The sequence below is a fragment of the Harpia harpyja genome, chromosome 2 (assembly GCF_026419915.1).
Source record: "Harpia harpyja isolate bHarHar1 chromosome 2, bHarHar1 primary haplotype, whole genome shotgun sequence".
Lineage (NCBI taxonomy): Eukaryota > Metazoa > Chordata > Aves > Accipitriformes > Accipitridae > Harpia > Harpia harpyja.
In genome coordinates this window covers 29557476-29579914 of record NC_068941.1, presented here as the reverse complement: position 1 = coordinate 29579914, position 22439 = coordinate 29557476, and the positions used below count along the sequence as shown (strand labels likewise).

Here is a 22439-nt window from a genome sequence, read left to right as displayed (position 1 = left end):
CTTTACTGGGTGTTTTGTTACTGATCAAAAAAAAATTGTCTATCTGCGTGTAATCCACTAGATGGTGTCATTAACATGAGTTAAATGGAAGGGCACTTAAACGGAGCTGCAGTTTATGTTGGTTTCTGTACTTCTCTTTGAATCTGCAGGTGCACCAAGACAGCTTTGGAGAAGGCTGTGCTTTAAAGCCAAGTGTGGTCTTTTTGGTGGGTTTCATGCCTTTCATGTGGCACAAATTGGTAGCGTGAGTCTAGCACCTTTGCTCTAGTATGGTTGGGTTTTTTTGAGGGGGGGGAAGTCTGCAAGTGAGGATAGCTGTTGATGCTGTTCTTAAGGGTGTAGTGAGTCTAGATAGACTAAACCATCTCCAGAGGTCCCTTCCAACCTCAACTATTCTTCTGTTACTGATGGCCTCTTGTTCAAGAATTACAGGGTGAGAGAGACTCCTTAGTGCAGCAAAGCAGCTGGTAGCTGTGGCTTCCCACATAGATTACAATATAACAAATCCCAAGGGAAAGGAGGGGAGGGGGAAAGGGTGCTAACCTTTGTAGTGACTTCCTTTTAGTTCTTGCTGTGGCAGAGATTTGATAGATATACTTTTATTTTAAGAGACACATAATTGCTTTGCCCAAACCTGTTTTAAAAGGAATGTTGAAGAATTCCCTTGGTGTCTGCAGAATGCCTTTCAGAACCAGGTTACAACAGCTGCTTGAAAGTTCTCCCTTTAAAATGGTCTTTATAACATCCTGGTGGTAGCCCATTTGTCCATGTGTTTTGTGCAAGTGACTGCTGATAGGCATTCTCTGAAGACTGCATATTAGAGATGGGCCACTGTTGGGGAGTGACTAGGGTGACTGAGAATAATTGTATCTTGCGTTAGAGACAAGATTTGGCCCTGCATTTATGTCCAGGCCTTCTGCTGTCTATCAAGAGACTGAGTGGGGATGGTTGCTGACTGCTCAAGAGGTATACTTTTGAAAATTATTTCTTTGTAGGCCTGTTGCAGCCTGTATAACTTGGAACTGTGGAGAACCAAGATGAGGTGGGGATCTCGCTTTTGTGAAATAGGTTAGCTTATCTAAGTTACATTAAAATGCAAAATCCACTGATTCAGAATTTGTTTTCCACATCGGAGGATGTTGTGGTTTAACCCCAGCCGGTAACTAAGCACCATGCAGCTGCTCACTCACTCCCCCCCGCCTCCCAGTGGGATGGGGGAGAGAATTGGGGAAAAAAAAAAAGTAAAACTCATGGGTTGAGATAAGAACAGTTTAATAGAAGGGAAAGGAAGAAAATAATAATGACAATAATAACAATACTAAAATGATAATAATAAAAGGATTGGAATATACAAAACAAGTGATACACAATACAATTGCTCACCACTTGCTGACCAATGGCCAGTTAGTTCCTGAGCAGTGATTTTCCCCCCCAGGCCAACTCTCCCCAGTTTATATACTGGGCATGACATCACATGGTATGGAATACCCCGTTGGCCAGTTTGGGTCAGCTGTCCTGGCCGTGTCCTCTGCCAACTCCTTGTGCCCCTCCAGCCTTCTTGCTGGCTGGGCATGAGAACCTGAAGAATCCTTGACTTAGTCTAAACATTACTTGGCAACAACTGAAAACATCTGTGTGTTATCAACATTCTTCTCATACTGAACCCAAAACATGGCACTATACCAGCTACTAGGAAGACAATTAACTCTGTCCCAGCTGAAACCAGGACAGAGGATAAGACTCGTTACTGCTCCTGGTCTTCTCAAAAGGCAGGCTTTCATGATGCAAGCCAGCAGGGAGCCATTCATGTAGCTGCATCCTGGTATGTAAGTCACTACTGATACACCCATACCTTCGGCTGGTGTTACCATGTGCATGATTCCCATAAAGTCTAATACCTCTCAGAACGTATGCACAATAACCCTTGTCACCTGCTTACAATCCTGTAACAGTAAGGTGTAAGTTATAACAAAGATTTCCTCTATCTTGCTGTAATCTGCTTATGCCTAAAAGCCTTTCTAAACTTTCTAAAGCTACCCTGTGATGCCTGAAAGTATTTTGGCTACATCAGCCCATGGAAGATGTTTACAGTTTAAAAAAATAATTGTGATTTTTGAAGAAAGCTACAGAGAGTGCTGGCAAACACTTGTTGGTGTAGATAGCCATCAAGTGTTATTTGTATTTGATTTACTTTCTGATTTGCCCCTTAAGTAAGCTGCAGGAGGTGCTAGTGCAGAAGTATAACTTCTGCGTGCCTTTTGTTCCTGTGCCTAGCGTGCTTCCTGTTTACAAGGTAATTACTGTATTCTGGACTGAGTGTGTGTCAAGGCCATGTACTTCAGGCTGCTGAGTTTATTGGCTCACGGAGTTACTGCTGTGTAAACAGGAAACTCCCTATAGGTATTACTCAAAAATATATTTTTAATTAGTAAGTTAATAAGATGGAGGAGGGAGAAAAAAAGGGGGGGAAACTTAAGTTCTTGGAAGCCAACAAGTTTTTCCACTGTCTCCCAGAAGATACGGGTTTGGCTGCATTTTCCCATCGTTGTTCCTGTTTGTGTTCGCTGCCTGTTTTCTTTCCCTCAGGCTTCTTCCTCCCCCTTCTCCCCTTAGGTAATATGATTCTCATGGTGATAGCATTAAGGGTGGTATCTATTTGTTTGCACTGGGTTTCAAGGGGGGTGAGGTTTTTCTGAATAAATAAATAAAACCTGAGAAATGCTTTTGGAAGTGCTTGTTGTGAGACAGACTGACCCTGGAGAGCTGAATAGTAACTTCAGTGACAAGCGAGTTAGGACAAAGCTGAGTTTGCTGGGTGGTCCCATTGATTCTGGTTTTGCGGAGAGACCTGAAGAATCTGCATTTCACAATCATTGCTGCAATTTTCCCTTGTTTGAGCACTTCCACTTTACAGAGTAGACCGTTTTCCATCACTTGCCTTTTCAAATCCCCTAAGGTAGGGTTAGATGATACAGCTGAGGCAGTCAGGGTATTGCTGCTGCAGGATGTGGTGACCTCTCTTCTATCTGTCCTGTCCCTTGCTTTCAGTTGTGCTGCCCCCAGTTCTCATGGTCATCACTGACCTGATTTAAATTGCTAATCTGAAAGAAAACAGTTTCATTTTTCTTTCCTGGATAACTTTCCAGAACGTGAGTTGAAATGGGTTTTCGAGAGGCAGGATGAACACAGGAAAGGCGACTGACCCCTTTTGGTAGCAGTGAGTAGTGTTTAGAAGCACTCCAGCTGCAATTCGGTACAGCTTTGGGGGTTTTCTAGGTCAGTCCCCGACTGAGTCAGGAGGTGGCAGCATCTTGCGTTTGATGCGTGTTTTGATCCCAGGCCAACGTGAACTATTTTATTTTCTTTGCCCCAGGAAAGTGGTCTGCAGTGGTTATGGCTAGAGGCAAGGAAATACAGGGTCCACTCTAGATCACTGGCATGAAAGCGCTGCTTGGCCTAGCTAGACCTTGTCTGGAGATGGCAGGATTTGTTCTGGGTGCTATTTTAAGTGGTAAATTTTTGCTCCTTGTGCTGTATCTGTTTTCCTGGTAAACAAGAGAGGGTGCAAGGTTGCAGTTAAGGTCATCCCTGAGATATATTTCTCAGAGCTGTTTTTGACATTTGCATTTGCTTGGCCTGAGTTCAGCTGGGCATTTACAGAACTATGAGAGCTCCTGCCTGAGCCTTATGGAAGCCACGAGGTCCTAACCAGATACTTGAAGTTGAGCATGGCCTTATGCTCCTTGCTGAATCGTGTTACAGTTAGCTCTTTATTGCCCATGAGCCCTATACTAGGAGCTCAGCTTACATGCAATGCTGCACTGGAGGGGTGAGGAATGTATTTGGTATTCTCTACTCACTCACCTCTATCTGCTGTGATTTATAGTTGCTGAAAAGTACAGCTCTCTTCTTAGTTGTCATCTCACTGGAAGTGTATGAACAATCACTGTGTGGTACAAACTGTCTAGCCCAATTAGGCAGGGGTTTAAAGAACAGGCTTGACAAGACTAGGTGTCTACATGGTACTATGATAGACCCTATTATTAGCTAGATAGCCCTACCTTAACTTATCCTGAAATAGATGAATTGCACCGTGATGCGAACCAAGGCATTTTTCTGGTCACAAAAATAGCGTCTAGTGCTCTGCGCACAGTAAGTATTCACACCCATTGGCAGCACCATAGTTTAAAGCTGTGTATGATGGACAGATAGCTTCCAGTAACATAATGGAGAGAACACGTCAGGTTTCCCTGTCTCATGCCAGCGTATTTTTTCTCCATTCTGTCCTGTCTGAGGAAGAAATATGGAGGGTTTTCCTTTCTGATGGTACAGACTTTCAAACAAGAATTGCAAGAGAGGCAGCACCGCGTGCTGCTTAGGTACCAGACCGTAAAGGTCACCTTTTCCAGCTCTTACTGTTGGAGCCTAGTACAGCGAGGCCTTCAGCATGACAGTTCTGAACATCTCCTGCTTAGTTTCTGGCTGCAGAGAGCTGTTCAGGGTTGATTAAAGACTGAATATAATCATTGGGATAGTGTTGCTGGGAAGCCATCTTTAGAGAAAGAAGGAAGCTTGTGTTTGGTGAGTTTGCAGGGGGTTTTCTGTTAATAAGTAGTTCTTTGGAAAGCCTAACCAAAGCAAAACCCAGTTACCCATCTGCCTTTGGCAGAGTTTCTGGTGTCTAACAAGGTGTGAGCATAAATGTCTTTCTCTCAGGAGGGGCAGTAGCCTCTTTTCCTACCCTACTCCCCCTCCGCCCCCCCTTCAAGTTCTTAAAATTTCAGAGCCTGTTGAGTTTGTTGGCAGGCACTGCCTGTGTTAATGGTCTTTCTTTAAGAAAACAGGTTCAAAGTAGCAGCTTCTCAGAGGTTTAGACTATTAGAAGCAATATCTGAGGGGAACTGAAGGGCAGGAAGCAGCTAAGAAAAAATTCAATCCACCTCATAATTGTAGAAATGTTTGTTTAGCATGCATGTCTGTGGGTTTTGGGTAGAGGTTATGAATGTATCCATCTCTTGTCCCCAAAAACATGAACCCAGCAGAATGGGACCACATGTTATGTTGTTCATAAAAAAGGGGCAGTATGCAAACAGACATTAGCAATTGCATAAGGAGTTACTGTCTCATTCTGCACATATAAGCATGTGGATAATGGTCAAGTTGAGACATATATGCACGTTCTACTGTGACAGGAAATTCCTTTGCTCCCAATATTGTTCCCTCTGTGCATCTGTAGTCTTTATGGTCAGACTCTTGGTTGTGAATAAATGTCTTGGTTCAAATTACAAAGGCTGTGCTCATTTAAAAAGTGGCTTACTGTATTTGATTGCGGATGGCTGCAGCGTGCATCACTATCAGTAGATTAGCTGGTAGTAGCCATTTGTGTTTGTGGTGGCTTTTGTTTCTGTGATGGATATAGTTTTTCCTATGATTTGTTCTCATGAAAGTCAGGTTGCCCTGTTCTTAACCTCTCATTCCAGCACCAAAGGAGCTGTAAAGGCTGTGACTCTGTGTGTTGTCATTACAGTGCAGGTCTTGGCTTGTCTCGTGCTTTTGTACTCTCCTTGTCTTGCAGGTGAATCACTGCTGTTATCTGGTATCACACCCTATTTTTAAACCACAATGCTTTTCTGTTTCTAGGGCTGCTGGAATACTTGTGCTTCGTAGGATTGGAGTTTAAACTGGCTCATTCTTTGTCCTGTTTCAATTATTTTAAGTTTTGTTTTGTTTTGTTTTTCTGTGTGAATTTGCTTGTTTATCAAATGTGTTGCCCTCATTGGATACTTAGAATCATGAGTCAGATAGCAAAACTATGAGATTTCATAGATGAACAGTAGAGCTATAATAGAAGCTGGGGCTGAAAGGATATTGGTGGGTCGTCTGATTCCTCCTCTAGCACAGGCATGATCAACTACAGTTTAAGTGTTCCTGATTGTTTATTTACAGAAGCTTTAGAATATCTGTAACTGAAGCTTGGAAGAACAGGCTGGACAATTATTAAGCGCTCAGAAACCATAAGGGTGGGTATTCTATTGCCTTTGAGTTTTAGAAGTAGGATTCATACTTTAGTGCTTTGCTGCACCATAAATGTTAAAGGAATGAAACTAAATTACCGGGAAGTATCTTGTCTACAGTAGACAAGTGGGAAGAGGTGGAATGGTGGAAGGAAAACATTAGACTCTGAATCAGTAATCAGAATCAGTATTAACAGGACTGTGTGTGTTTGAAGCCTTGATCTCATATAGTAGGTTTCAGTATAGCACTGAAAAAGTTGAAGCTCAAAGAAATTGTTCATCCTTCTCAGGAAACTGTCCGTGAATTGGATTCAAGAAATGTGTCTTATCCGAGATGGCACTTCTCAGCCTGTGCATATGTCCCTCTAGAATGATTCAAACTAATAACATTTTAAATTATGTCCTGAAGGGCTTCTGCACATTTGGACCCTTTAAGTTTTCCCCAATTATGCATATGCCTCCCTCACCTCCCCCACCAAAAAAACCCCAAACCATTGCAAACCATTGCAAACCAGAATACGAGGTGGATGACCCCTTCTCCTTGTATGGTGTGTGTTTGTGGTACAGTGCTTTGGCTGGATAATGTATGTGAGCTAACTCTTAATGACTGAGTCCTGCTGCTGGAAACCATGGTGCCAGTTGCGTGGCAAGGCTTCCTGTGGGACTTGATAAGCCTTGCTGAAAAGCAGTGATTTTTCAGGGAGACAGCACATGTGTCAGAGGTAGCAGGAGGGGTCTTAGGCAACTCCTGTGCCTTCACAGGGTTTGTCCCAGAGAAGAGTTATTGTGGGAGCAGGTAATGAAATGGAATGAAAGAGATTTGAAATGCAGGCAATGGTGGTTCACTCCAGAAAAGCTTAAGAATTTGACTTGGCCTCTCAGATATTCTTTGGGAGCATCTACTCATCAAACTTCTTCATACAGCTCTGTGTTGATGCATATGAAATATTGCTTATCCTTTTCTTCTCAACCTTGGTTCTTTATCCATTGGTTGTTGGACTAATCTGCTTTTGCAGCTCATTGCAGCTGTACTGTGAACTGTCATTTGTTCTGTATCCTTTCTGCTCTTTCTCTGCCACCTGACTTTCTCTGCAAGGCACCGACAAGTTCTGCTGCAAAGCAAGGCAACTAAGTACAGCTCACCTTCTCTGACCCAGGTGTAGAAATTCTTGCATGCTGAGATGTTTTTTTCAGGCACAGCTTGCTGGGCAATTATTCAGATGAGTCATAGTACATAGGTCTAATTTAATCTGCAGGGGTTTTTTGAGTTTGTCAGCACTGTTGGGTCACAAGCTCCACTTCTCTGCTTGTTTCTGATGTAGGATTTAATGTTTAATTTTTAGGACACTTTTGCAGGTCTTGGACTCCTCAGTCATGGACTTAGGGACCCAAATAAGCATATTTGTGGGGTTTGGTACTTTGAGTCTTGGCTCTTTTTTTTTTTTTTTTTCTTCCCAGAAGTACCTTGCATTTTCCTGAAAACAGTTAACACAAGCCTGAGGATCTTCTGTTCCACACCTCCTAAAGTGAAAGCAGATGCAGAAATATGTATTGTTGCTGCACTGACTTTATCTGCTTTATCCTTGTCCTGGTAGTTTAGAAACCATTCAGTTAGCTGGCTTCTGATGTAATGGAAAAACTACATGCTCTTTTTGTTCTCTGCTCTTGAAATCCCTAGCTATTACAATAAATTTTCAAGTCACCTGTAGTTTTTCTTTCTGGTGCCCTAAGTCATCCTAAACTTTCTTTAATCTGACCTGCATGACTCCCAGTTCCTTGGTTTGTCAGGGGCAACTTTGTCTTGTGTGACTGAGGGGAGCTGACCCTGGCCGGCAACTAATCACCCACCAGCTGATGGCTCAGGCCCACCCAGCGGGATGAGGGAGAGAATCAGAAGAGCCAAAGCAAGAAAAACTCATGGGTCAAGATCAAGACCATTTAAATGAAGGATGGGGGGGGGGGGGGACACACAACAACAAGCGATGCAAAGGCAATAACTCACCACCTTCCACAAGCAGTGGGATACCCAGCCATTCTCTGAGCAATGACTACTTTGGAAAATATTACCCCCCAGTTTTTTGCCAAGTGTGATGTTATGTGGTGTGGAATATCCCGTTGATCAATTTGGGTCTGTGACCCCTCCCAATCTCTAGCCTACTTGCTGGCAGGGAGGGGAACAGTAGAGTGAGAAACAGAGAAGGTCTTGTTGCTGTGCAAGCACTGTTCAGCAATAGCTAAAATATTGGTATGTTATCAACACTGTTTTGATCACAAATCCAAAACACACCACCATATGGGCTGCTGTGAAGAAAACTAACTCCATCCCAACCAGACCAAGTATGCTCTTCTGTGACAGTAGTCTCTGCAATGAGTTAAACTGTTTTAATTGCCTCCTATTTTATTTTATAGCCTACTAACTGCTACTTTTGAAGTTCTCTTTAAATTTGTATCATGTAACAACATGTCAGTGCTTCCTCAGAGTACTGAAGTAGAAATATTAATTAAGTTTATATGATAGGTTAATTATCTTAATTATGGCTTCCTTGGGTATTAGAGTTGCTTCAAATGTGGATATATTAGATAAAAATTTGACAATCCAAAGAACAGCAAAAATAACTTTGCTTTGGGAACAAAAAAAGTTTGGGGTTTTTTTGCTCAAGGTCATTCTGACAATGCTAGATCACTTCAATTTTAAGGCTTCTATATTTTTCCTTAAAATTAAACCAAACTTAAACTGAATTGTATTTTTTCAAGCTGTTCTATAGGGCAAAAGCATTTAAAAAAATTCAATATCTGAGCTACTCACTTCAACTTAATCAATTCCACTTACTCTGCTTGTAATGCCTATAATTTTGAGATGTGGCTGCAGGATATTTTGCTCAATTTAAGTAACTATCTCCTAATCTCAAGTCTGACAAGGAAGCTGTGCCACTGAGGAAGCCAGAAACCTTCAGACTTGGTTCCTGATCAATGTTGTCGCCTCATCTTGGAAGGCTGGATGACAGCTGTCCCTCCTTGGAATAAACATGCCTAGTTTTGGGGGACCGCTTGGTTCTCAGCTGCCCTTTTTCTGTGGGAGAGCATGTGGCCCTATTTTGTGGCTCAGCCATCTTACAGTGCTTATGGGATTGATTGTGAGAGGTACTGGTTTCAGTTCCTGTGTTACCAAGCAGATCATGTCACATCCAGGTAGTTTAATTTGGGCAGTGAATTAAAAACTCTTAAATGGATGGAGTTAGATTGTGTACACAAATATGGGCAGTATCAAGGCAACCCAGACAACGCGAAGTTTGGTTTTCCCAAAGGAATGAGGGGAACAGTACAAGGTCATGAAGCCTAATGCTTAGGACATAATCTCTGCTTGATTGATAAGTGGCAAAAGGGATGCCAGAGCCCTGGGAACCTGCCACTGATGGGGAGATGCTATAGAGTTGGAAAGCAGGTGGCCAGACCTCTTGTGACAGAAAGAGCAACTTCCTTGGGGGAGGGTTTGTACAGGATTTGGTGCAATCCAGAAACCCACTAGAGTGACCAGAATCAAAATTGCAAATGGGGAGAAGTCTCTTAGGAGAGACCTGTCCATAAATCTGTTTTATTTCTGTTGTGTTTTGCATAGGCACTTCGCTGTTCCTGCTTAAAAAGTTAATTTAGGTTCTAGTAAAACTTGTCTTTTTGAGTTGAAAAGTCTCTTAAATTTCTGCAGAGCTTGCTACTCAGGAGATGTCTAGACAGATGCAGCTAGGGAGGCCACCTCACCAGGTGAGACCTGTTACGGATGGCAGCAGACAGTGTGCAGGCAGGCTGCTTGGCAGCCTCAGCTTGCCTGGAGTGCATAGACGCTGGCTTCTTGAGAACCTGCTGGCAAGGAATGGTGCATTGTGATGACTTTCCCTTCTGCTATTGTACAGGAGAGCTGGACTTGCTTTCTTCCGAAATAGAAGCTAGGCACTATAAGTGGATTAACAGACTTAATTTTTGGATCAGAGGCTTTAGCTGGTAGGCAATACCTCTATGCCTGTCCTAGCTCCTGCTGTCTCTCTGTCCAGATGGCTAGCACTGCTCACAGAGCCAAGGTCAGCATTTTTACTGCCTTGTCAAAACACCAGCTGTGTGCAGTGAGAGTGAGGAAGTTGGGTTTATACGGATCTTTATCTGACTGCCTTTTGGTCAGTGATGTTGGCTGTGTCATTGATCACCTTGCTCATGAGTGTTCCCTGGTGTCTAGAAGACCTGAGTTCAAACTCCAGCCTTTCTCTCAGTAGGAGTGTAAATATTATCTCCCTTTCATTAACATGGGGTGGCATCAAACTATTGAGGGTAAGTACAGAGGAAGTATGATAGAGGAAGACTTTCTCCCATAAGAAACCAGGCTGGGGTATTTTTTCTTCCCATACCAAATAGCATGGGTACAATACCAGTCTGGTAAAGATCCAAACCCAGATTTGCTACTTCACTTGTAGTTCAAAAGAAAAATGGAAATACTAGAAGTGAATATAGTCAGATGATCGGGTCATTTCGGCAGTAATGCCGTGGGAGATACTGTAAGGATATGCTTGTTCTTTCTCTTTTCCTCTACAGCTTTGTAATAGAGTCATCTAAGTGCAAGTTGGGTAGACCAGAACAGTTGTACCTTACAGTGATCCACGTTTAACTAATACGGTAGCTTCTCTCTTAGAGGCCAACGCCAGTTGTGCAGGAGATTATGTCCTTGGGAGATCCTTGTTTCTGTGACCCATTTGCTGATTGCTTTGCAACATGCTAAGTGAGGACTTCTGCAGCGTTACCGCAGCTGGAGACAAATTCCCTCCAGTTACAAGTAAGAGTGATGTCAGGCCAGAACTGGCCTGTTATTTAAAGCCGGATAGTCAACTGCTTTATATTTTTCATAAATATTACAAGGCTGTTTGTCACATTCATATCCTGCAGCAAGGTAGTAATTGTATAATGTGTAAAAATCCACTGTAAACTCATTAATTTTAATTTCACTAAATGGCTGTAGCATTTGCATTTGCATACACTGATAATTTTCCAAGTGCTGGAACTTAAACCTGGTCTGTAGATGGTTAAGTCTTGTTTCTCGCTAGTACGTGGAGACAAAGCTGAGTGTTTAGTGTTTTAGATAAAGGCACTCCACGATGTCATGTTGTAAACGCCTATATTCAGTTGCTTGTTTTCCAGTTTTGGATGTGATTTATTTCCATGTCTGCTCTTAATACCAGTAATATGTTTGAGGTAAAGTCAGTCTAAATAGTTCACCCACTGAAAGCCAGAGAGAGTGATTCTGTCACACTGCAGCTCTGTAATCACTCTGTAGAAAGATTAAAGGATGTAAAAGAGCAGGCAAGCTGGTTTTGCCTTTTCCACATAGCTAGTGTTACAGTGAGAATTCATATTGGCTCTGTTCATTTTGGGGCATGAGAGTTAAAAATGAGAATGATAGTAATAATCCTTCAGTCACTACTAGCTCTTCTGAATGATGCTAGGAATGAGATTGTTAGGCTGCGTACGTAGTTGACAGTGTTTCCATGCTGACCTTGTTCTGAGACTCTGACATCCAGGTGGGAATCCCAGCCCTATCCTGGACAAGGCAAGTCTGTGGCTGCACAGGTTGAAGCAGCCTCTTCAATGGTCTGGGGAAAGGCCAGGTGCTGTACAGCCTTGTTTAGATCAGTGCAGTTTCTGACCTAGTAGAGTTAGCGTGGATTTCCCCCAACTCCTCTCCAGTGTGATATCTCTGCCTGTGTGTCATGCTATCTCAGAGAAGAATCTGAGAGGAGGTACTTCCTTTTTTTCTTGAGAAAGGGTGAGGCTTGTTCTGACTACAGGTGCCTAGCAATGTTGGTGGAGATATCAGAAAATACAGACTGATTAAAACCATCACACTGCATGGTCGCCTGCTGTTTTGGAGGCATGTTTGGTTGCTTGCCACCTTGCTAAGTGGACTGCTGAGGTTTTCAGGCCTCTGGTTTTTCATCCCGCTCCCTCTTGAGGTTTAGCTAAGAACCTGACAGAAATTTTGATGCCTGTCCCACTTCTGCTCTTGTGTTTATTGCCATGTGCTGATGGTGTCTGATTTGCCAGCTACCTTATGTGCATGGAAGCAGCATCTTGAGAACCAGCTCAAGTTTTAATATAGTAACTCTCCCTCCTAGGTGCCCTCACAAGTCTCAGTCTTCAAGAGGGAAAGCTTCTGTTCTCCTCTTCCTCCTGCTCCCCTTTGAAGGAGTTCTCTTTGAATGTTTGGGTGAATATTACCTGACCTTAGCAAGTGGTAATGGAAGAATGAATAAAATCAAATTCTGTTCTGCTGACACTTACTTTGGGGAGAACATAGGAGATAATCTATTTCTAAAGAGAGGCTCCAGAGTATGAACTTCCCCAGGCCGGCGTGAAGAACTTCCTTAACTTTTTGTTTTGAATGCATCAATACTCCTTTAATAGTCTGATAGTCTGTTGATCCTATGGACTTCCTGCCCTGATGTGCTGGAAGAAGATTTATTAGTCAGATTATGTCTTGATCACACTGTTCTTTGAATCTTTACCTGAGCCTTTGTTATGTTGTGTTGGCATTTTATGAACTAGAGTTTGTTATTTTTGTCATCTGCATTTGGACATACCTCCAGCTTCTTGAAGGGCATCTTCTTAATAGACTTTCTTCCTCTGCTCTGTGTTGTCTCTTTCTTCCCTTGTTTCTAAAATCTTTTTTGTCACAAGAGCATAAACTTGGTCCAGGCTTCCAGCATGGTGACCTTAAACAACCTTCATATTTCTTACAAATGTTTAACCCATTTAGTTGTCAAGACCTGATGGGAGAGACTAAGAATAGGTCCAACATGTCCACGCTGCTGTCACTCACAGGACCGGATGTGTGGCAGACCTTCTGCAGGTATCATTAAATTGCTTAAACTGCATTTGGGAAGATGTCTGACCAGCTAAGCTCAGTAGAGGCTGCCAGAGCTGCCTAAGAGGCTGAGGGAATAAATTGAGCAGTTAACCTGCAATGGTGCTACATACCTGCTTCTCTTCTTGTTTGGGTTGAGCCACTGTGGTGTGTTTTAAGCTGGTTTGGTTTAGGTACCAGCAGCTACCTAGAGAAAGTTCTGTATGCACACAGGTAAAGGCTCTGTCTGTACAGTCACTGTCTCATGTCTGGAAAAGTCTTCACAGGGGTGGAGGGGTTTGCCTCCAGCACTGTCTTTTTGTTGTTTCCTGTTTCCTCCCTTGTCAGGAAGAATCAAAGGTTGATTTAGCCTTTCAGCCAGTTTTGAAGCATCCTTGCTGTGGAAAACTGCTGCAAAAGATGGCCATGGACAGCCTTGGTTGCTTCATAAGGGTGTGGAAGGAATGACTAGTGACAGCCCATGTGCAAGAGGCAGGGGTGACTCTTGGAGGAAACAGGAAGAGCGCGGCTGGTGTGGCACTAGAGAATTTGAGCAAGGAAACTGCCTTATGTCTACTGTGTTGGGAAGGAAAAAGTTAATATATTAATTTAGGTGCAGATGAGACTGACAATTTGTCTAAACTGGGGGTTTTTGCTCATGTGAAAGCATCTCTACCTTATGCATAAGATGCTCGGACCAACGAGGAAGAACAGTTCTTCCTACTGTAACTGAGTCTGGGCAACAGTAAGCGTGAGCTGTGTCAATAGCAAATGTGGCCTTTCTTAATCCTTTGCAGAGCTATTGTGTGGGTTCAGGGTTTAAATACCCAGCTGAAGTGGCTGAGGACAGGTAAGCACAGGTGGAAGCCATAAACAATAAGCCAAGCTCGGCCTCACCATTTCTGGTTTCTTCTGTGCATTAGGGAGAGGTAGGTCATTAAATGTGCATGTGGTGGAAGCAGGACTGCCGGGTAAAGAAGGGGATGAAGGTATTGCGCTTGGTCTTGCTGGGTTTCCCTGTCCTTTCTTCCCTCCTGCAGAGCTGGGAAGTAATTGACTCAAGCTCAGCAGTGACAGACCTGGGTAATGTTTGTAAGCTGTCACAAGAAGGGGCTCAGAGTTGAAACCGTCCCTGTTAAATTGTGGGTATTGTGGACAGCGATACTGGAGCTCAGCAGTGGAGCACTGAGTAGATTTATCCCAGGAAGTAGAGCATGCAAATGAGAGGGGAAATAACAGCTTTAAAAACCTTAGTATATTGATAGGATGTAATAGCTGAATATAAATTGCCTCACTATCCGCAGTGTAAATCTGTAAACTCCAGGCAGATCATCTCCCTGTTCCAAGTGTTCAATACCAGTACACAGGGGGTCCCAGGAAGAGACTGGCAGTCAGAGCCACTTCCAGTCAGAGACCAGTTCAGGTGTTGGGGTTATATGCTCTAGCAACAGTAAGGCCTGGTGTTTTCCCAGCTGGAACCAAGTGGCTTCTTGTTCATGACAGATTTGCATTGTTTGGCCTGGCTTTCTTGACAGAGAATGAAGGACTGAAAAGAAATAAAATACCCTTTGTTATTAAATATGTATAGATATAATACATATCATGCCTTAGTAAAGTGCCATTGCAAGCAGCAAACTGGTTTTCCTTTCCATATAGAAGTTGATAAAAGTTTTAGGCCGTCAGAGTCTAGGTCCTAGTGAAGCACCTTTCAACCAAAGTGTATTTTGATCTTCCATTTAATTTTCAGCAGGCTTTTTCTTGAGCACTGTCTTAGACATATGTTCAGGCAGTAGCAGTTGGTCCTCTCCATCATGGAAGTGCGACTGAATGTAGCTGGTAATCAATCTGTCATTTTAAAGCCTGCAATCTACAAAGGAAAGAAGTGTGGTTTTCACCAGAAGTGAAGGTAGGGGCAAGGTCAAGGAAGACTGGTCTTCAAGATAGAAAGATGGAGACCTTTATCTGGAATATAAAACAGTGTAACATATGCTATTCCAGTCATGGGTTATGGTTAGAACAAAGCAGGCTGCTTTACTTAACGGTTAGGAATGTCTAATGAAGACCTAGTAGCTTAAATGATATAAATGAGTCTTCACTCCTCACACAATTAATTTTTCCATATTATTGGCAAACATTACACTTGGAGTAGAGTAATATGAGCTTACATTTCCTCAAACTGATTTATTTAGATTTTTGTCAGGCCTTGCTAGAGTGTGTGGGAGAATTCTGCCTGTTAGGTTTTTATCTTAAATCTTGTGGCTAGTGACAGACTGCCTCTTGCTGTTACAACAGCAGCTCCACCTCTTTCCAACATTAATTAGGAGAGGCTATGTACAATTTAAGTAAACTAGTCCTGGGGCTATTTGTGAGGATGACCACAAAGATACAGGACATGGAGGGGAGAAGGGAGGGAAAAGATTAATGGTTAACAGGTTTGTTAGGTCATCTTCTAATTTTTTTGGATGTATTTTCCTTCAGGATAGGGAAAGGGGTTAATAGTGAATTACTGGTAATGCTGCAAAGGTGCCGCACCCCAGTGTTACAGGAAGGATCCTTGGGATGCCGGAAAAGGGGTGACCTTTGGATTGCTTTTGTTCAACACCGTACAGCTCAGCTGAGTCATGTTGACTGCATGCTCGCTTCTATCCCATCACAGCACAAAGCAAGATTATATTAGGTTAATTTGTTATAAATCAGCTGGAAGTAAGTTCAGGTTACCCTGCAATTGGTGGTTGACTAGTTAATACAGTTTAGCAGATAATTAGTAGCTAGCTAACATGTGGTGACTTGACTGTTAGCAGTCATCTGTCCTTAGCCTCACCTCCTTACAGGACCACCTCACAACACTTGTCCCTTGTGATCCTAACTGCCAACATACAGGGTTAAAGATGGGTGGCTTTGAAAGGCAAGCTTGTGTGTTCAAACATAGGACTCTCGAAGGTGCTAGGCATAGACCTAGCTGTTTCTTTCAAAAATCCTTGGAGCTGTTTGTGTAGAGAAATAGAAATGTGTACTTAAATGCCTACCAGGTGAAAGCTTTTGGTCTTGGTCCAAACTCAAGCCTGAATGACTTTAGCAGTGTCCCCCACAGGTTGCCCTCAATGTAAGGATCCTGGATTATTTAAGGTATAAACAGCACTTTCCTACCTGATCATATCTGGGAATTAATTTTCCTCCAGCAGTGCTGAACTTTCGGGGAGAACACTTGAAGTGCATTATACTGCCAGTGTAATGGAGATCTCTGTCCCTGCACTGCAAAGAGCAGCGTCCCCTTGAGTTTGATTCAGTTGTCATCATATGGGCTTCTAACACTATCTGAGACACCTTGGGTCTGGCACGTAGGACTTGGGCAGAACCTCACCCTTCCTGAGCAGCAGTTGGAGTCTGTGCATGATACAGATGTCAGCACAGGCATAGAGCTGCCTGCTTTTGGCTCTTTTGCCTGGAAGAAAGAGGCAGAAGAGCCAGTCCAGCAGCACCTGACTGCTAGGCTAAGGGGGCAGCGGGGGCGAGTTGATACTTGTGAACATCAACTACTAGTAGTTTTACCATGAGTGTGTCAATGTTTGAAGTATGGCTAATAGTAAGAGAGTTTCTCCCTCCCTCTGTGGCCAGAGATGGTGGAAATTTCAGTTTTCAAATGGATTAGCACTCATTCTGGTCTTGCTGGTGGCAGAGGCAATTTGAGTTAAGATATCTTTGAAAAGTTGTAATTTTTTTATTGAAGACTTTTAGCTGAAGACTTTTCTTTCTCCAAGACCCGTGTCTTGCTGACTCCTGTAGGAATGTCATGTATGGCTGAACATCTTGAATACATGTTCCTTGTCTCCAGCATAAGGTTTAGGGTTGTCAAGCACTTCCCAAGGGTTTGGCCTGGGGAAGTTGTTGAGTATTTGAGCTAAAACACTGTTTACAATGGATGAGCACTAGTCCGTGCAAAGTGAACTGCCAAACCCTTGTAGAGTCACCGTCATTGCAAAGTGTTTGTTTTATGGCCTATGTCAGTTTGAGTGAGTCTTACTGACTTCTGGCATTAACGATCATGCAAACTTCTAGACTTTTGCATTCTGCTAGTGCTAACACCTGTGTTAGATGAGCTTTGGATCAAGCACAGAGGGCATCTGCATAAATATTGGCTATCTTTACTAAGCATCATTCAGCGTGGAGGGAAAGAGATTTCCTGTTTATATCAGCAACTAAGTCATAGAGCCATGAATGCTCTTGGCTAGAACATGTGTCTTGCAACACTTGTTCTTACAAAGCATTTCTTCTAGAACGGGTGCAAGACCAGTTTTTAATGAATATTATGCACTGACCCTGACAAATCCTTTATGTTCACCTTGAGACTCTAACTCAGTGTGTAAAAGCTTTTGAAAGTGGGCTTCACAGATATTCCTGTTGATCAGCTGACTGAGGCCATGTGATGGCCTGAGCTCACCTTGCAGCAAAATTCTTCTTCTTTGTGCTGTCCTACAGGGAAACCAGCCTTTGGGAGAGGCAGCCTACAGATGAACAGTGAAAAGTCACCCTTTGTGCATGTTTTCCTCTCCTGAAAAGCACTGTAGTTAGTCTGGCAAAGCTCAGAGCACTTCTGTCTGTGGCCCAGCAATGAAAACTGCTGGATGAGCTGAGACAGGTTTATACGGAGTGATTTCTTCCTGCCCAGTGGCTTCAAGCTATCAGCTGTGTGCTGAAAGATAGTTTACCTAATTAGAAACCATGCAGTCAGTTTTATTTAAACATCATGTATCTATTTCTATTCCCTTCCAAATGTAGTTCTTTTCCTCTGCTTCCTCTGCTCCCTCCACTCAAGTCCAGAGAGTTTGGGGAAAAAAGGACTAGCCAAGAGGGAGCTGACTACTTAAGGATGAGCTGCCATCCAGCAGGACCAGTAAGATACTCTCCTCCCTCTAATCCCCTGAAACCAGCCAAGGAGTGTGTTCCCCCTGCCACTGAAGACGTTTGTCTTTCAGAATGTGAGCAATGCCATGCAAAAGAGTGCTTAAGTGTCTTAAACAAAATGATTGCATCAGGTGCAATGTCAAAATATGGCTGTTTCCAGGAAAAATGCATGGCTTGCCATGTAGTTAGTGGCTGCTCTTCCACCAGGTGGCTTGGTGTTTACAACACTGCAGCTGTTTCTAATTCCAGCTAAGTCTAATACTGGAATAACAGCCTAAGCAGATTTTGATCGTCTAGCTCTTGTCCTGCATGTCCTTCTAAAATAGACTTTGAGCTTTGTCTTGTCTAGTTTTTACCCTCCTCTTGTAAGAATAGCTTTCCATTGCTTTCATTCTCTTGACAACCCTCTTCCTTGTCTGTGCTAGGTGTAGTTCATCTGTAGCTGTAGAATTGCGCGTGATGCTCCAGAGGGAGTCTGTGTTGCTGTGCATGGCATACTACTTCTGTCTCAGAGTAACTCATCTGCGATACCGACTAGATTTGTATTTTCCTTTTTTATGCATGAATCACAATTTTGGCTCCAAGCCATTTCTGGATTGCATACAGCATGGTCAAATATTTCTCCTTTTTCAGCAGGTGATCTTTCAGAATTTAAGAGTTGTTTAGTCTACAAGCATTTGATCTTGCACTGCGCTTCACCCTATTGCATACTATTGTATTTGTTACTTGATTTACTTCTGAATTAAGTCCTGATTTGTTTCCAAATACCTAAGACCCACTTCAGTCTTGGTGTACTCTCACTTTAGTCTATGACAGCTTTCAGAGCTGACTTTTTTTCTCCTCTGGCCTTACTCGTAGCAACTATTTTGACGAGGCCATAGGGTTAGGTGTATCACCCCTTTAAGATCTCTAGGATGCTAGCTTACCCGCAGATGACTGAAGGCTGTGCCTCCAGAAGGGAGGGTGGGTTCAGTGTCTCTCACAGTGTGTGTACCGTCTTTGCCCACTGTCAATGGAGGACAGGGGTTAATGACTGCAGCAGCGACAGGCCCGACAGCAGGCCCTTGGCTATCCACTCAGTCCAGCTCTGCTCCCCTGTCAGCATGGAGCGGAGAAGCGAGGGGTGACTTGTGCCCATTTGGCTCAGAGCTGTTGTCCCTGCATCCCTTGCAAATGTCAGAGTACTATTTCACCAAGGTCTCCAAACCTTACCTAGATGGTCTCGGAAATGATCTTGCTGACTTGTCCCTGCACAGCTGCAACACAGGAGCTGGCTTATCCCTGCCAAAACTTCTCTCCTTGTACTTGCTGGGTGCTGGCCTGGCTCCCTGAGCGCATGCTGCCTGGCAGTGTCTGTGCATAGCAGAGATGATTTGGGAGAGACGGAGGCTCCTTCCACTTAAGTCTGAGCGCCTCACCTCTCCACAAGTAAGGGAGGTACCCAGACTGTTTGTAGTATGCAGACAGCCTGAGAAACTCAGCTGTCACCAGCACTGTTTGATTCCATCTCCCCACCCAAATGCTTTGTAAGACTGGCTCCCTGCACCAGCCTTCTCTTTTTTTTTAGCAACCCAGACCAGGGTCTGGCCCACCCAGTCTCAGCAAGCGGAAGGGTGGAACATCCCGAGAACCCTGCCTGTCTGCAGGGAGATCGCCCATACGCTCAGCATAAAGACGTTGCCATATTGTTATTGCAGCCCTGTTATAGCTAAACGTTCCATATATATGTGTCCTTCTGTTTTAGTGTAGATATGTGAAAGTACTTGTATGGGCTGGGGGCGGTCCTCTTATTTTTGAAAGAAAGAAAGAAATCTTTAAAATGCTGTGTTCCAGCTAGTAAAAATCTTGAAGCACTGACTCTCAGTGTTTGCAGTGGAAGGTTGCTGGTTATAGAAAGATTGTCTCCTGCCACAGTGTGCACTATCTGTCCCATAGTATTGAGTGTTCCAGGGTACCCTAAGCATGGTCTGTACCTTGCTCTGTTTCCTGTAGGGGATGAAGCTCCAGGTTTACTAGAGAAGTCATCTGTGCTTGCTGCTAGTCTTCGCTGCTGAGGCACTTCAGGTGCAGGATGAAATTTGGGTCGGTCTGCAGGAATAAGCCCTCTCTGAGTACTACTGGAGCTGGGAGGCGCAGGCAGTTGGGTGCAGTCAGGGGCAACACTGTGTTCTTGCTGGTGATGGTCTAGTGCAGCTCTGCACAGCATGGATGAGAGCAATGAAATGCAACAGGTCATGGGTGGTGTCCCTCACATGCTGGTAGCTACTTGCATGGTGTCCTTGCTCTGTATTCCCCCAGTCTAGTATCTCTGTAGTGCGACTGTGACATGCCCCTCAGTGTGGCAGGAAGATTTCTGGATGCGTGAGACTGCAGGGTCTGCTGGGCTAGTACTGAAGAGCTGTTCCTTTTTGCTGTCCAGCAGTTCAAACATTGATACTCCTTTATCTGTTGCTGTAGCCTCAAATTTTCCTGACTCCTTTCTGGAGGCTAAAAATGGGCATGAGAATGACACAAATTCCCCCCCCCTCCCCCATTTAGCTGAGTTTAGATCTTTGTCATTCATGGCAGCCTTAGCCTTCATGGGCAAATGCTCCAAGGTGTCTAATTTGCAGTATTTTTGATTCTTATCTTACTGTTCCTCACCACCACCTTCCCTTTCCTGATTTAGACACCAGAGCTGTGCTCAAGATCATGTCCACTTCCATTTCCTTGAGTCTCTTTTCTTCATACAGACTAATGATAACCTGGAAATATTTTGTCCCATCATGGACATGTTGTTAATTTCCTCCTTCACAATAGGAATAAGGTAATTAAATTTCCCTCCATCTTAATACTAGCTTTGTAGAACAATTGTGTTAAACAGAAAAAAGAAACGTAAAATTGCTTTAGTCTTTGGAGTCACCTTTCATCCCCTAGAGATGAACATAAATCCAAAAACAAATTATAAGGAGAGATATTTTTTCTTAATCTCTCTGTTCTTTCATCCCCTAGAGATGAACGTAAATCTGAAAACCAATTATAAGGAGAGATATTTTTTCTTAATCTCTCTGTTCCTTCTCCCCTTTTTTACTTTGCCTTTAGCAAGACTTGTAGCTTAGTCTCCAAGCACACACATCATTGCCTGTACCTGAATAGCCATCCCCAAAGTAATGGGAAGAAATCTTCAGCTAGTGGGTATTAGCACAGCTCAGTATCGGGTAACCCAGTAAAGATGATTTGAGTCAGCTGTAGACCTGTGCCTGTGTATCAGTTTCTATTTTTGCACTAAATTCTACATGGGCAATTCGTTACAAGAGCAGATGATTGTTCTTGCTTCTCTGTGTTTCAAGAAGAACTGCCCAAGGCGAGGTTAAATACTATGGCAATAGCAGGTACTGTAGGAATGTATATGTCTCAATATCATTTAAGAAAAAAACTGAGAGCTGTCATGGCAAACATGATGGGGAGGAGTCACAAGGATTGTTGAAGCAATTCTGATGACACATTAGCATGGCAAGATCTTGTTAATGGCTTAGTGTTTAAGACAATTCTTCAGCATTCTGCAAGTCAGGGCAGTTCTGGATAATGTACGTTTCTCAATTAGGGAAGAGATTGACAAGGCAGCAGGAGGCTCCAACCAGGAAATTACTTCACAGTAGTTTAATAAGGAGGATTTTTTTTTTAGGATTATCCTAAGTGAGAGACTGAGTAAATGCTGCTTGACTCAGAGCCCTAGGTGAAACTATACAGTTTGCTCTTAAGGGCACAGGAAACAAAACAAGATTTAAAAAAAAAAGTGAAGGGTCACAGGTGTAAAAAATTACTTCTGTATCCACTGGCTTTGGATCTCTCCCCCATCTGCTTGCAATATGCATGAGTTCAACTAAGTTGGTAGTACAGCAGTAAAAAAGGACAGCTGAAGACTTAAGTTTGCTTGTGCAGTAAACTCTGCTTTAAGTAATGTCCAGCTTGTACACAAGCTATTTAGACTGGTTGCTGCTGAACAGAATTCTGGATGTTCTATAGCTTGTGCTGATACATTTCTAGCAGAGCAACCTAATCCTGTTAGTGTTTTGTTACTGACAAATCAAAGCAGTGTGCTAAAAGGAGGTAATTAGCAAATGCCTTTCCAAAGGCTGAAACAGCACTTACCTTTGTTTTCTTATGGCTTTCTTACTGTATCCTTTATGCAAGGAATGAGACTGAAGTCATAGGATGTTGGGATTATTTGGGTGACACTAAATGTACCAGAGCATTTATAGACCAGATGGGATGGTGAGCTTTTTGTGGGGAAACTCTGCTCTCTGTGCGCGCCATGTAGGAAACTTTGGTGCTTAAGACGGAGCTGTGAACCTACTCTTGGAGTTAGCTACATGTCCACCCCTTCATGGATTTTTTTTTTCTCTTTAATAACAGAACCAGGGTTAATTGACATACGTGCCTTGCTGCCATAGGGTGTCTCTGTTCAGACACCATCAGAGAAAAAGAATAGTCTAGCTTTGTGTCAAGATTCTCCCAGCTTCAGTTCCTGCAGTTATTGTGCCTCACTGTTACTTTGAATTCACATGGTCGGGGGACCTGACATCAGCAAGATGATCCGGTTTGAACATATTGCATAGACCAAGCGTCAGGTTAGAGCAGGCTCCAAAGCTGGACTGAAGGCT

General features: G+C 43.2%; 1 protein-coding gene across 2 annotated transcripts in view; it reads left to right on the top strand.

Moving 5' to 3' along the window:
- Positions 1-22439, top strand: part of LOC128135310 (transmembrane protease serine 11E-like) — a 51086-nt gene that overhangs the window by 1521 nt on the left and 27126 nt on the right. The window lies entirely within an intron of this gene.